Source organism: Diuraphis noxia, unplaced genomic scaffold (genome assembly GCF_037042655.1).
Source record: "Diuraphis noxia isolate RWA-SAM2 unplaced genomic scaffold, SU_Dnox_SAM2 contig0001, whole genome shotgun sequence".
Classification (NCBI taxonomy): domain Eukaryota; kingdom Metazoa; phylum Arthropoda; class Insecta; order Hemiptera; family Aphididae; genus Diuraphis; species Diuraphis noxia.
Window position 1 is genome coordinate 107,204,609 of NW_028301711.1, and position 16,168 is coordinate 107,220,776.

Here is a 16,168-nt window from a genome sequence, read left to right on the forward strand (position 1 = left end):
TTGTTTGTAATTTACTTTTTAATGTGGGCTGATCCCAAATAAACTTATATTTTTATCAAAGCGTGTAGCTATATAACTTTGAATTATAAATAATAAATATATAACCCATAACCTTAATAAAAATAAAAAGTTTTTGTTATCAATGTTGGGGAGTAAAATATAACCCACATAGCAATAATATAAATTCTACTTATTTTTAAAATATCATTCATAAACTACAAATATTTTTAAAACAACTTTAGATGGTATTTAGAACATAATAAAATATATTCACAATATGTACAAAATATATTTTGGCCGCTGGTTTGATATTTCTGAAATATTTTTATAATCATTTGCGAGACATTTTGATGATATTTTGAAAATATATCATTGTAAAGATGAAAAAATATATTCTTGCAAAATATTTTAAAAATATCATATTATAATATGATCAATATTTTAAAAATATATTTAATATAAATATAATATAATATACATTTTTATAGTCATAATTAAATAAATGCACCATTTTAAATACATTTTTTTCTTCACCTATAACAGGAATAAGTAAATACTAGTACATGTCATACATATTTTACTAATACTTTTATTTTATATATGATTTATGACCAATTAGTTAGGTTAGTATATGATAAATAAATTTAGTCCAAAATATTTTAAATAATTTTTCATCTTTATTGCTATAATATGAAATATATACACTATTAATCATTGTAATACATAAAATCTGTTATGCAATTAAATTTTTTATTTAGTTTGTTTGTACATAAGACAAATAAAATTATTTAATTTTTAATCATTACATAATAATGGAGATGATTGTAGTGTCTGATTATCGAAGTTTTTCTTTTGTTTTCCATCTTCTCGGCTTTTAGCATTAGCCATGTACACTTTCATTGGCTTTAATACATCTATTTCCGGACAATTGTTATATTTTCTAATACTTCTTACTGCACCTAAAATTAATTAATTATAATTAGTTCAGTTATTAACATAACCAGACATTGAAATTCTTACTAAATATAATAGAGCATGTTTTCAGTATAGAGAACACTCGTTTTTTCTTTTGGCCTTGGTACGAGAACTGTGCAAGTAAGTTATCATGAAAGATTTTAGACATGATTTGTCTTGTTGTTTCTGAAATAGTTGATCTTTCTAATCTTGCCAATTCACTGATCTGTATAAATAACAATATTATAAAGTAAATATATTATAGGTACCAATATTATTTATTAAATTGCTTTTATGTGCATTAAGAACTTCACATGTTAAATTTATTGTAAAAAATGTCTATTAATTTATTATAGTTCATTAACATTTAATATGGATATTTTTAAGAAATCATTAGTCAACTTATGATTTAAGAAAATGTTTTTCATCTCAGCATTAAGTATATATTTTATATTCTATTGGTTAAAACCCATAGAAAAATTATTAAAACATATAAGTATTGAAATAAAAATTGATGGAACTAAAAACAAAGCTGGAAAATAAATAACTAGTTAGATAGTATCTTTTCTACTCTACCTCAAGTTACTATACTATTTTCAACAAACCAACTTCTAATTACCTAAGTTAGAAATACCAAAGTAACTAACATTAACTACCTAGTTGACAAAAATGACCTGTTTTGCATACAATTATAAAAAATATTTTTATTTCTATTTTATTAATTATTTAATATTTAATACTATAAATTGTTTACCATTTTTTTACAAAATATATTATCGGAAGAAAGTTTTTCTTCAAAAAAGTTTAATTCCTCGATTGTTGTTAATAGAAAGTTATATACCTCTTCTATAAAATTATTATCTACGCTGTGTGAATGCGGAACAGACTGAAAATTCTCTACAATATCCATTATAGTTTTTTCTGAAGAATCAATTTTTTTACTCAGTTCTCTTATTTCATATTTAAGATCTCCTGTTGATCGTACCAGTTGATTTACAACATCTGGAAAATAAAAGTAATATAACATAATATGATAAATAATAAATACAATCTTAGAAATAATATAATAAAAATATTAACATATTAGGATACAGGAATTATAATGGAATATTGTGATGAAAAATAGATGACTAAATATTTACCTATAAGTGTCGAATAGTTGTTTCCTGTTTGAGAATTTGAATTCATATTCACACTGTTATCACCACCTTTAAAATTAAAAACATTTAATTCACAATAGTAACTATTATAGTGTAACAAATATATTAAATTATATGTAGATAATTCTAAAAGGAAGTTTGTCACTAAAGTTGGATTATTACTTATATATAGGTACCAAAAAATAAATAATATGTTTTATATTTGATATTATATTTAAAATTAAAAAGAGTAGGCAGGTATAGTTACTTTTTATAGAAGGAAAATGAGATTTAAAGTTTCCATCACTTTTAAATTTGTTGTAATTTTTTTTAGGAGAAAACAATACTGATTTGTTGTTTTCATTTTGTTTTATTTCATTTGTAATAATTCCAATGTCTGATGGTGAGTTAGATGAAGCTTAAAATGATAAGAATAACATAAATCTTATTTATAAACACTTAAATAGATTACTATAATAATTATTCCTTACCTTTTTTTAGTTTTCTCATACTAGGTGAATAGTATGATGGTTTATTTAAAGTAGGCGTAGATGTACTAGATGTAGGTGTATTTATAAAATCAAGTCTTTTTTTACTGGTTCCAGCAGTTATCTTAGTGTTATCCATTTTAGTAACATTCCATTTCCCTGATGGAGAATTTAATATAATATCATCATCTATATCACCTATATTTAAAAAATATACATACATATATTTAAGATTATTTCAATTAAAACTCTTTTTATTTACTATATATAATAATAATATAAGCAATATACTAATAGAATCAGTGGCAGTTATATCAGTCTTGGGGAGGGGGGAATTTTAAATTCAAAGGTAAGAAAACCCCCCTTCTACTCTGTTTATAGGGTTCAACCAATGCCTTCTCCTAATAATCAAAAACTCCATGAGGGTGTGATCCACACATTACTGTTCCTCTATATATCCGGCACTAAAAAAAACTGTAAATTATATAGGTAGTCCAAGTTAAAGTTGTATAATTGTGACAATCAATTAATTCTATAACCACCTTAATTACAAAGGATATTTATTATTGAGTATAACAGAAAAATAACTAATAATGCACACTCACAGATTTTGATGATTTAAAATAAATTGTTAATGAAAACAATTGAGATGAACATTTACCCCTCTAAGAAATGTGTTTTATAATAATAAGCCCATTTCCAATTCATTGAAGAATAATAAAAACAAATAATATAGTTTTGTATATAAATTAATTAAGGTAAAGTATATTTATACATTTGATTTTATACCTGAATAAAGATTTTTTTGATTATTATCAGGAATATAACTTTTGTCTGCATCACTATCATCATAGTCACTTGCAACGTTTCCTTCATTACAATGTATCACTATAAATTATAAAATTGAAATAACAAATCTTTAGAAGAACAAAATAATTAAAAATATTATTCACATAATTATGACACATATTAATTCACAAACTTTTCTATCTAACTATCAATAATGGATCAAACATTTAAGAAGCAAATTAAAATATAAAATGTATTACTATCATCACTAATGTCAAGTAGAGGAGGATCTTCAATTATTCCAGAAGAATCATTATGATTTCTGCTATTATTTGGCAACTTTGTTTTTTTAATGTTATAAGAATATTCAGGTAGACGATGCCGTTCACTTCGAGTAGATTTTTCATTTTCAAAAGTTGATAATTCTGAAGTTTCTTCAGCAATTTTAAGTTTGGAGCGTGCATCATGTAAATTAACTATAATAATAATAATATTAACATTAAAAAGTGAAACTATGTAAATAATTAGTATAGACTTTACCGATATTACGGGACATAGCCCTTGCTTTGAAATAATCAAAATCTATTTCGTTAGGTTTAATACGGCGATCAATGTATTTCTTATAATTTTTTATGCTTTTTTTCGGCCAAGCACAATGACCATTTTTGTACCAATAATCAGGCACTACTTCAACGCAGTTTTCCTCTTCAAAGCAAACAATAATCCACATAATAACTTAAAATTTACAATGTTTACAAATCTGAAAAATATAAATTTACATTTAAAAATTTATTAACAAGTAATATACTATATAGGTATACAGGGTGATTTTTTTATCATGAACCAGTTAATATCTCGGTAAGTATTAGGAATTTTAAAATAATTTTTTTTTTAAACTTTCTAGGTTTTACTATTTTACACTGTGTTACAATTTTCATAATTTTAACTACCTCCCTTATTAGATAAAACACTATCAACTTTAGATTTTCAAATGGTAATACCTATTTTTAATAACGAAAATCTATAAACATACTGAAAAAAATAATTTTAACGTTTACAGAATTTTATTTGAGTAATTAGTTTGCGACTTATTAATGCTTAAATATTCGTTCAATTTGCTGCTACTGGGCAATTTTACAAACCCAACAGTAAAAACCAGAAGTCAAAATGAAATTTTATCTCAATTTAACAATACCCATAACGGTCATTATCGATAATAACAAGATAGATAAACAATACCAATAAAAAAAAAAAAAAAAAAAAAAAAAGGTGTCTTATCATCACTCCCACCCGAACGCCAAGTGTCGGTGAACGACTAGCCAGCAGAAGCGCAGCTGTATCAGCTATAAAGTATAAAAATAACATTTTAACATTTTACACTTTACCATCATGGTTACAAAATATATCACTGGTTACTGATTCCTGGTATACGATCTTATCACGTATTAGTAGATAGACGATAATAAATGTCGGTAAACCGTTTCTGAAAACATGTGGTTAATCGTTATTCGTTAATGTTAGTTTTCCATTATCAAGTGTGGAATATTAATTATAAATTAATTACTATTCTTTGACTGTTTAACCAAAGAAAACGTTTTAAGTAAATACTATGTTATGTCGTTATGTGTATTATTTAAAATATAAATTTAAAGGTTAAGCCAATTATTCCAATGCATACCATACCACGAATAATAATACGTATCTTAATTCGTGATGCATACCTGTTATATTTTTTGATCGTGTTTTAATGTTGTATTTTGGTTAACAAATTTGAATTTAATTAAAAATATACCTCTTTCCAATCAGTAATATTATAAGGTATTTGGGAATCAGATTTCGTACTTTGCCGACACCTTATTTGTATAATTTATTGGTAAGTTCAATCCAAATTTAATATATTAGAATTTTATTTATTTTTTTATTAAATGATTTATACATATTATTGACAAATAATAACCATGGTTCAAATATTTTAATTTTATTTCAGTGGCAATTAGTAGAGTTTATATGATTAATCAAAAAATACAATGAACTATATGACTAGAAAGCTTAATTTGACCAGCAATTAATGCAAATTTACATTGCTTGCTACTGGTATCCGATGACTATAAATTAATATGGAATAAAAGAATAAAATATCCATATTTCTTTACATATTATATTTTAATCTTTAAACAATCTAAACAAATTATTATGTAAGTATGAATTTTTTTTATAAAATAAATAATTTGATATTTATCATAATTTTTGCTTATATTTTAGAAAATTAATTTTGTTTTCTTTCAAATTTCAATTGCAATTTGTAGTACTAACTTTTAATTCAAATATTTATAACAAGATTGGATGAACAAATACAATTTGTTATTGTGGTTAGTCACAGCATAGTACATCTCAACTGATAACTTAATAAGTATGGATAAACAATTTTTTTATACAATAAATCATTTCTATAAATAACTTAATGTTTTTTTTTCAGTTTCATTCAGATGAAAAAAGAAAACAGCGCAGCATCAAGACCGCAACTACTTCTATATTTGTAACATTTGTTGATTGTCACATTAATTGTTAATTTTATGTTTAAATAATTAAGTTAAGTTAAGTTATTGATTTACTATTTTCTATAATTAGGGCTATGGAGTTTTTATTAACCTAAATTGGTAAATTGAAAATTTTTTTTGAATACGGTAGTGCCAGTTTTACGTAATATTAAAAGATTTTTATATCATAAAATATTAATTAAAAATTAACATAATTTCAAAAATAAGTGTAAAATTGAATAATTTTTTAAAACATCCATAGCCCTAAAAATATGTTGCAATCTAGAGTAGATAATACATATAAAGTATGTTTAATGTTCATTTAATTTTTATTAATTTATCTAGGGTAGTGGACATGTTAAGTGTTAATATTTTTTATTAGTTATGACCTTACCCAAATCCTGCAATAACTTGCACTACGGAAATTTGTTCATACTCTAGTAAAATTATTGATAACTAATGTGTTTATTTCCTTAGATAATTTAGTAATGAATTAATGTCCATTATTTGTCTATTCACACACAACTACACAAGTTATTTTTAATATGAAATGCAAATTATACACTATATAAAAAAAATATCCCTGAATATTTAATATTTATAAATGGAAAGTCGGGTAGGTTAGGTATTTAAAGTTAATGTCAAATATTTAATACGTTAACTGCCATATGACCTCAGGCAATCTATGGTGGATCACGTTTTAAAATCAGCACATGACCCTAATTGAACTACCCAAATATTGCTATTAAAAAATTGTATATTAATTAACTTAAAAACGATTTACTAATTGTATTTCAGCACATCCTATTTCCTCTATGTGTGTTTCAATTTCTTGCTCCAGCCTTTTATTTTCGCCATCAAACTTTGGTTTGTGGTCTCCAATATATGTAGCTTCTGATAAAATATTTTCAAAAATATTTTTATGTATACTAAATTCTTCTAAAATGATCTTAGTATGAGCCCTACTAATTATGTTTCATTTTAAATAGTAAAACTTACTTGCATTAAAGACTCCAACTGAACAACAATGGACAAATAGCCTTCTTTATAAAATTCTGATTATGTTTCATTTTAAATAGTAAAACTTACTTGCATTAAAGACTCCAACTGAACAACAATGGACAAATAGCCTTCTTTATAAAATTCTGATTCGGACACATCAGATACTGTTTTTTTATGAACTTTTAAAAATTGTTCATATGAACTTGGAAATTCATCCATCTTACTCATGTTTTTTAATGAAAAAAAATTGTATTTAACAGAAAAGTAATATATGTATTTAAAAGTAACTCTGTGAGATGTTAACTCAACGGAGAACAGATAAAATGTGAAAAACCAATAGTACTATAAATGTATGAGATAGATAGGTACCTTTATCTTTTTTATGTGTGTGAAACATGTCATATTCATCATTAAATCAATTATGTTTTATATTGATATGTATATAGGTATGTAACTTAGATAACTAAAATTAAATAAATTTGGAAAACCCAATGCTTTATGTTAAGAAGATATTATGTTGTATATTTTGTTAATTTATTTAAGTTTATTATTTGTTAATTATACATAATACATATGTGTTTATTTAATATAATTTATATTTCTATATCAGATTGACGAGTAAATTACAAAATAAATATTTTTTAAAAACAGTATGGTGTATCTTAATTTCTATAGTAAATGATTATACTAAACAGATAACATATATTCATTTTAAAACAAAGTAAATCAACAATTTCTATGTATTTAGAAAAATAATTTATAAATATGCAGATAAAAATGTATTATTTATGTACTTGGATTCAAGATTTAGAGCCAAGACTAAAGTAGTTAAAGGTCTATTCACACATTCCTTTTTTTTTTTTTTTTAAGTTATATAATATGTTTACAAAGCTCCTGTCATTTAAGGTTTTCATTTCATTAAAAATAAATAATTACAAATCAATCTGTGTATACTAAAAAAAAAAAAAATAGAATAGGTAAGTCATTTTGATTACATGTTTTGTGCATTGAGGAAGTGAGTCAATCTGATGCGAGGCTATAGGCCCAGGGCCTGTTGTTCATAGTGCCTACCCGACTTTCCATTTATAAATATTAAATATTCAGGGATATTTTTTTTATATAGTGTATAATTTGCATTTCATATTAAAAATAACTTGTGTAGTTGTGTGTGAATAGACAAATAATGGACATTAATTCATTACTAAATTATCTAAGGAAATAAACACATTAGTTATCAATAATTTTACTAGAGTATGAACAAATTTCCGTAGTGCAAGTTATTGCAGGATTTGGGTAAGATCATAACTAATAAAAAATATTAACACTTAACATGTCCACTACCCTAGATAAATTAATAAAAATTAAATGAACATTAAACATACTTTATATGTATTATCTACTCTAGATTGCAACATATTTTTAGGGCTATGGATGTTTTAAAAAATTATTCAATTTTACACTTATTTTTGAAATTATGTTAATTTTTAATTAATATTTTATGATATAAAAATCTTTTAATATTACGTAAAACTGGCACTAGGTGAATAGTATGATGGTTTATTTAAAGTAGGCGTAGATGTACTAGATGTAGGTGTATTTATAAAATCAAGTCTTTTTTTACTGGTTCCAGCAGTTATCTTAGTGTTATCCATTTTAGTAACATTCCATTTCCCTGATGGAGAATTTAATATAATATCATCATCTATATCACCTATATTTAAAAAATATACATACATATATTTAAGATTATTTCAATTAAAACTCTTTTTATTTACTATATATAATAATAATATAAGCAATATACTAATAGAATCAGTGGCAGTTATATCAGTCTTGGGGAGGGGGGAATTTTAAATTCAAAGGTAAGAAAACCCCCCTTCTACTCTGTTTATAGGGTTCAACCAATGCCTTCTCCTAATAATCAAAAACTCCATGAGGGTGTGATCCACACATTACTGTTCCTCTATATATCCGGCACTAAAAAAAACTGTAAATTATATAGGTAGTCCAAGTTAAAGTTGTATAATTGTGACAATCAATTAATTCTATAACCACCTTAATTACAAAGGATATTTATTATTGAGTATAACAGAAAAATAACTAATAATGCACACTCACAGATTTTGATGATTTAAAATAAATTGTTAATGAAAACAATTGAGATGAACATTTACCCCTCTAAGAAATGTGTTTTATAATAATAAGCCCATTTCCAATTCATTGAAGAATAATAAAAACAAATAATATAGTTTTGTATATAAATTAATTAAGGTAAAGTATATTTATACATTTGATTTTATACCTGAATAAAGATTTTTTTGATTATTATCAGGAATATAACTTTTGTCTGCATCACTATCATCATAGTCACTTGCAACGTTTCCTTCATTACAATGTATCACTATAAATTATAAAATTGAAATAACAAATCTTTAGAAGAACAAAATAATTAAAAATATTATTCACATAATTATGACACATATTAATTCACAAACTTTTCTATCTAACTATCAATAATGGATCAAACATTTAAGAAGCAAATTAAAATATAAAATGTATTACTATCATCACTAATGTCAAGTAGAGGAGGATCTTCAATTATTCCAGAAGAATCATTATGATTTCTGCTATTATTTGGCAACTTTGTTTTTTTAATGTTATAAGAATATTCAGGTAGACGATGCCGTTCACTTCGAGTAGATTTTTCATTTTCAAAAGTTGATAATTCTGAAGTTTCTTCAGCAATTTTAAGTTTGGAGCGTGCATCATGTAAATTAACTATAATAATAATAATATTAACATTAAAAAGTGAAACTATGTAAATAATTAGTATAGACTTTACCGATATTACGGGACATAGCCCTTGCTTTGAAATAATCAAAATCTATTTCGTTAGGTTTAATACGGCGATCAATGTATTTCTTATAATTTTTTATGCTTTTTTTCGGCCAAGCACAATGACCATTTTTGTACCAATAATCAGGCACTACTTCAACGCAGTTTTCCTCTTCAAAGCAAACAATAATCCACATAATAACTTAAAATTTACAATGTTTACAAATCTGAAAAATATAAATTTACATTTAAAAATTTATTAACAAGTAATATACTATATAGGTATACAGGGTGATTTTTTTATCATGAACCAGTTAATATCTCGGTAAGTATTAGGAATTTTAAAATAATTTTTTTTTTAAACTTTCTAGGTTTTACTATTTTACACTGTGTTACAATTTTCATAATTTTAACTACCTCCCTTATTAGATAAAACACTATCAACTTTAGATTTTCAAATGGTAATACCTATTTTTAATAACGAAAATCTATAAACATACTGAAAAAAATAATTTTAACGTTTACAGAATTTTATTTGAGTAATTAGTTTGCGACTTATTAATGCTTAAATATTCGTTCAATTTGCTGCTACTGGGCAATTTTACAAACCCAACAGTAAAAACCAGAAGTCAAAATGAAATTTTATCTCAATTTAACAATACCCATAACGGTCATTATCGATAATAACAAGATAGATAAACAATACCAATAAAAAAAAAAAAAAAAAAAAAAAAAAAAGGTGTCTTATCATCACTCCCACCCGAACGCCAAGTGTCGGTGAACGACTAGCCAGCAGAAGCGCAGCTGTATCAGCTATAAAGTATAAAAATAACATTTTAACATTTTACACTTTACCATCATGGTTACAAAATATATCACTGGTTACTGATTCCTGGTATACGATCTTATCACGTATTAGTAGATAGACGATAATAAATGTCGGTAAACCGTTTCTGAAAACATGTGGTTAATCGTTATTCGTTAATGTTAGTTTTCCATTATCAAGTATGGAATATTAATTATAAATTAATTACTATTCTTTGACTGTTTAACCAAAGAAAACGTTTTAAGTAAATACTATGTTATGTCGTTATGTGTATTATTTAAAATATAAATTTAAAGGTTAAGCCAATTATTCCAATGCATACCATACCACGAATAATAATACGTATCTTAATTCGTGATGCATACCTGTTATATTTTTTGATCGTGTTTTAATGTTGTATTTTGGTTAACAAATTTGAATTTAATTAAAAATATACCTCTTTCCAATCAGTAATATTATAAGGTATTTGGGAATCAGATTTCGTACTTTGCCGACACCTTATTTGTATAATTTATTGGTAAGTTCAATCCAAATTTAATATATTAGAATTTTATTTATTTTTTTATTAAATGATTTATACATATTATTGACAAATAATAACCATGGTTCAAATATTTTAATTTTATTTCAGTGGCAATTAGTAGAGTTTATATGATTAATCAAAAAATACAATGAACTATATGACTAGAAAGCTTAATTTGACCAGCAATTAATGCAAATTTACATTGCTTGCTACTGGTATCCGATGACTATAAATTAATATGGAATAAAAGAATAAAATATCCATATTTCTTTACATATTATATTTTAATCTTTAAACAATCTAAACAAATTATTATGTAAGTATGAATTTTTTTTATAAAATAAATAATTTGATATTTATCATAATTTTTGCTTATATTTTAGAAAATTAATTTTGTTTTCTTTCAAATTTCAATTGCAATTTGTAGTACTAACTTTTAATTCAAATATTTATAACAAGATTGGATGAACAAATACAATTTGTTATTGTGGTTAGTCACAGCATAGTACATCTCAACTGATAACTTAATAAGTATGGATAAACAATTTTTTTATACAATAAATCATTTCTATAAATAACTTAATGTTTTTTTTTCAGTTTCATTCAGATGAAAAAAGAAAACAGCGCAGCATCAAGACCGCAACTACTTCTATATTTGTAACATTTGTTGATTGTCACATTAATTGTTAATTTTATGTTTAAATAATTAAGTTAAGTTAAGTTATTGATTTACTATTTTCTATAATTAGGGCTATGGAGTTTTTATTAACCTAAATTGGTAAATTGAAAATTTTTTTTGAATACGGTAGTGCCAGTTTTACGTAATATTAAAAGATTTTTATATCATAAAATATTAATTAAAAATTAACATAATTTCAAAAATAAGTGTAAAATTGAATAATTTTTTAAAACATCCATAGCCCTAAAAATATGTTGCAATCTAGAGTAGATAATACATATAAAGTATGTTTAATGTTCATTTAATTTTTATTAATTTATCTAGGGTAGTGGACATGTTAAGTGTTAATATTTTTTATTAGTTATGACCTTACCCAAATCCTGCAATAACTTGCACTACGGAAATTTGTTCATACTCTAGTAAAATTATTGATAACTAATGTGTTTATTTCCTTAGATAATTTAGTAATGAATTAATGTCCATTATTTGTCTATTCACACACAACTACACAAGTTATTTTTAATATGAAATGCAAATTATACACTATATAAAAAAAATATCCCTGAATATTTAATATTTATAAATGGAAAGTCGGGTAGGTTAGGTATTTAAAGTTAATGTCAAATATTTAATACGTTAACTGCCATATGACCTCAGGCAATCTATGGTGGATCACGTTTTAAAATCAGCACATGACCCTAATTGAACTACCCAAATATTGCTATTAAAAAATTGTATATTAATTAACTTAAAAACGATTTACTAATTGTATTTCAGCACATCCTATTTCCTCTATGTGTGTTTCAATTTCTTGCTCCAGCCTTTTATTTTCGCCATCAAACTTTGGTTTGTGGTCTCCAATATATGTAGCTTCTGATAAAATATTTTCAAAAATATTTTTATGTATACTAAATTCTTCTAAAATGATCTTAGTATGAGCCCTACTAATTATGTTTCATTTTAAATAGTAAAACTTACTTGCATTAAAGACTCCAACTGAACAACAATGGACAAATAGCCTTCTTTATAAAATTCTGATTATGTTTCATTTTAAATAGTAAAACTTACTTGCATTAAAGACTCCAACTGAACAACAATGGACAAATAGCCTTCTTTATAAAATTCTGATTCGGACACATCAGATACTGTTTTTTTATGAACTTTTAAAAATTGTTCATATGAACTTGGAAATTCATCCATCTTACTCATGTTTTTTAATGAAAAAAAATTGTATTTAACAGAAAAGTAATATATGTATTTAAAAGTAACTCTGTGAGATGTTAACTCAACGGAGAACAGATAAAATGTGAAAAACCAATAGTACTATAAATGTATGAGATAGATAGGTACCTTTATCTTTTTTATGTGTGTGAAACATGTCATATTCATCATTAAATCAATTATGTTTTATATTGATATGTATATAGGTATGTAACTTAGATAACTAAAATTAAATAAATTTGGAAAACCCAATGCTTTATGTTAAGAAGATATTATGTTGTATATTTTGTTAATTTATTTAAGTTTATTATTTGTTAATTATACATAATACATATGTGTTTATTTAATATAATTTATATTTCTATATCAGATTGACGAGTAAATTACAAAATAAATATTTTTTAAAAACAGTATGGTGTATCTTAATTTCTATAGTAAATGATTATACTAAACAGATAACATATATTCATTTTAAAACAAAGTAAATCAACAATTTCTATGTATTTAGAAAAATAATTTATAAATATGCAGATAAAAATGTATTATTTATGTACTTGGATTCAAGATTTAGAGCCAAGACTAAAGTAGTTAAAGGTCTATTCACACATTCCTTTTTTTTTTTTTTTTAAGTTATATAATATGTTTACAAAGCTCCTGTCATTTAAGGTTTTCATTTCATTAAAAATAAATAATTACAAATCAATCTGTGTATACTAAAAAAAAAAAAAATAGAATAGGTAAGTCATTTTGATTACATGTTTTGTGCATTGAGGAAGTGAGTCAATCTGATGCGAGGCTATAGGCCCAGGGCCTGTTGTTCATAGTGCCTACCCGACTTTCCATTTATAAATATTAAATATTCAGGGATATTTTTTTTATATAGTGTATAATTTGCATTTCATATTAAAAATAACTTGTGTAGTTGTGTGTGAATAGACAAATAATGGACATTAATTCATTACTAAATTATCTAAGGAAATAAACACATTAGTTATCAATAATTTTACTAGAGTATGAACAAATTTCCGTAGTGCAAGTTATTGCAGGATTTGGGTAAGATCATAACTAATAAAAAATATTAACACTTAACATGTCCACTACCCTAGATAAATTAATAAAAATTAAATGAACATTAAACATACTTTATATGTATTATCTACTCTAGATTGCAACATATTTTTAGGGCTATGGATGTTTTAAAAAATTATTCAATTTTACACTTATTTTTGAAATTATGTTAATTTTTAATTAATATTTTATGATATAAAAATCTTTTAATATTACGTAAAACTGGCACTACCGTATTCAAAAAAAATTTTCAATTTACCAATTTAGGTTAATAAAAACTCCATAGCCCTAATTATAGAAAATAGTAAATCAATAACTTAACTTAACTTAATTATTTAAACATAAAATTAACAATTAATGTGACAATCAACAAATGTTACAAATATAGAAGTAGTTGCGGTCTTGATGCTGCGCTGTTTTCTTTTTTCATCTGAATGAAACTGAAAAAAAAACATTAAGTTATTTATAGAAATGATTTATTGTATAAAAAAATTGTTTATCCATACTTATTAAGTTATCAGTTGAGATGTACTATGCTGTGACTAACCACAATAACAAATTGTATTTGTTCATCCAATCTTGTTATAAATATTTGAATTAAAAGTTAGTACTACAAATTGCAATTGAAATTTGAAAGAAAACAAAATTAATTTTCTAAAATATAAGCAAAAATTATGATAAATATCAAATTATTTATTTTATAAAAAAAATTCATACTTACATAATAATTTGTTTAGATTGTTTAAAGATTAAAATATAATATGTAAAGAAATATGGATATTTTATTCTTTTATTCCATATTAATTTATAGTCATCGGATACCAGTAGCAAGCAATGTAAATTTGCATTAATTGCTGGTCAAATTAAGCTTTCTAGTCATATAGTTCATTGTATTTTTTGATTAATCATATAAACTCTACTAATTGCCACTGAAATAAAATTAAAATATTTGAACCATGGTTATTATTTGTCAATAATATGTATAAATCATTTAATAAAAAAATAAATAAAATTCTAATATATTAAATTTGGATTGAACTTACCAATAAATTATACAAATAAGGTGTCGGCAAAGTACGAAATCTGATTCCCAAATACCTTATAATATTACTGATTGGAAAGAGGTATATTTTTAATTAAATTCAAATTTGTTAACCAAAATACAACATTAAAACACGATCAAAAAATATAACAGGTATGCATCACGAATTAAGATACGTATTATTATTCGTGGTATGGTATGCATTGGAATAATTGGCTTAACCTTTAAATTTATATTTTAAATAATACACATAACGACATAACATAGTATTTACTTAAAACGTTTTCTTTGGTTAAACAGTCAAAGAATAGTAATTAATTTATAATTAATATTCCACACTTGATAATGGAAAACTAACATTAACGAATAACGATTAACCACATGTTTTCAGAAACGGTTTACCGACATTTATTATCGTCTATCTACTAATACGTGATAAGATCGTATACCAGGAATCAGTAACCAGTGATATATTTTGTAACCATGATGGTAAAGTGTAAAATGTTAAAATGTTATTTTTATACTTTATAGCTGATACAGCTGCGCTTCTGCTGGCTAGTCGTTCACCGACACTTGGCGTTCGGGTGGGAGTGATGATAAGACACCTTTTTTTTTTTTTTTTTTTTTTTTTTTATTGGTATTGTTTATCTATCTTGTTATTATCGATAATGACCGTTATGGGTATTGTTAAATTGAGATAAAATTTCATTTTGACTTCTGGTTTTTACTGTTGGGTTTGTAAAATTGCCCAGTAGCAGCAAATTGAACGAATATTTAAGCATTAATAAGTCGCAAACTAATTACTCAAATAAAATTCTGTAAACGTTAAAATTATTTTTTTCAGTATGTTTATAGATTTTCGTTATTAAAAATAGGTATTACCATTTGAAAATCTAAAGTTGATAGTGTTTTATCTAATAAGGGAGGTAGTTAAAATTATGAAAATTGTAACACAGTGTAAAATAGTAAAACCTAGAAAGTTTAAAAAAAAAATTATTTTAAAATTCCTAATACTTACCGAGATATTAACTGGTTCATGATAAAAAAATCACCCTGTATGCTTAG

At 24.2% G+C, this 16,168-nt stretch overlaps 1 protein-coding gene across 1 annotated transcript in view; it reads left to right on the forward strand.

Annotated features, from left to right (window-relative positions):
* Nucleotides 1-16,168, forward strand: part of LOC149063245 (uncharacterized) — a 102,580-nt gene that overhangs the window by 58,006 nt on the left and 28,406 nt on the right. The gene's annotated exons all lie outside the window — the stretch shown is intronic.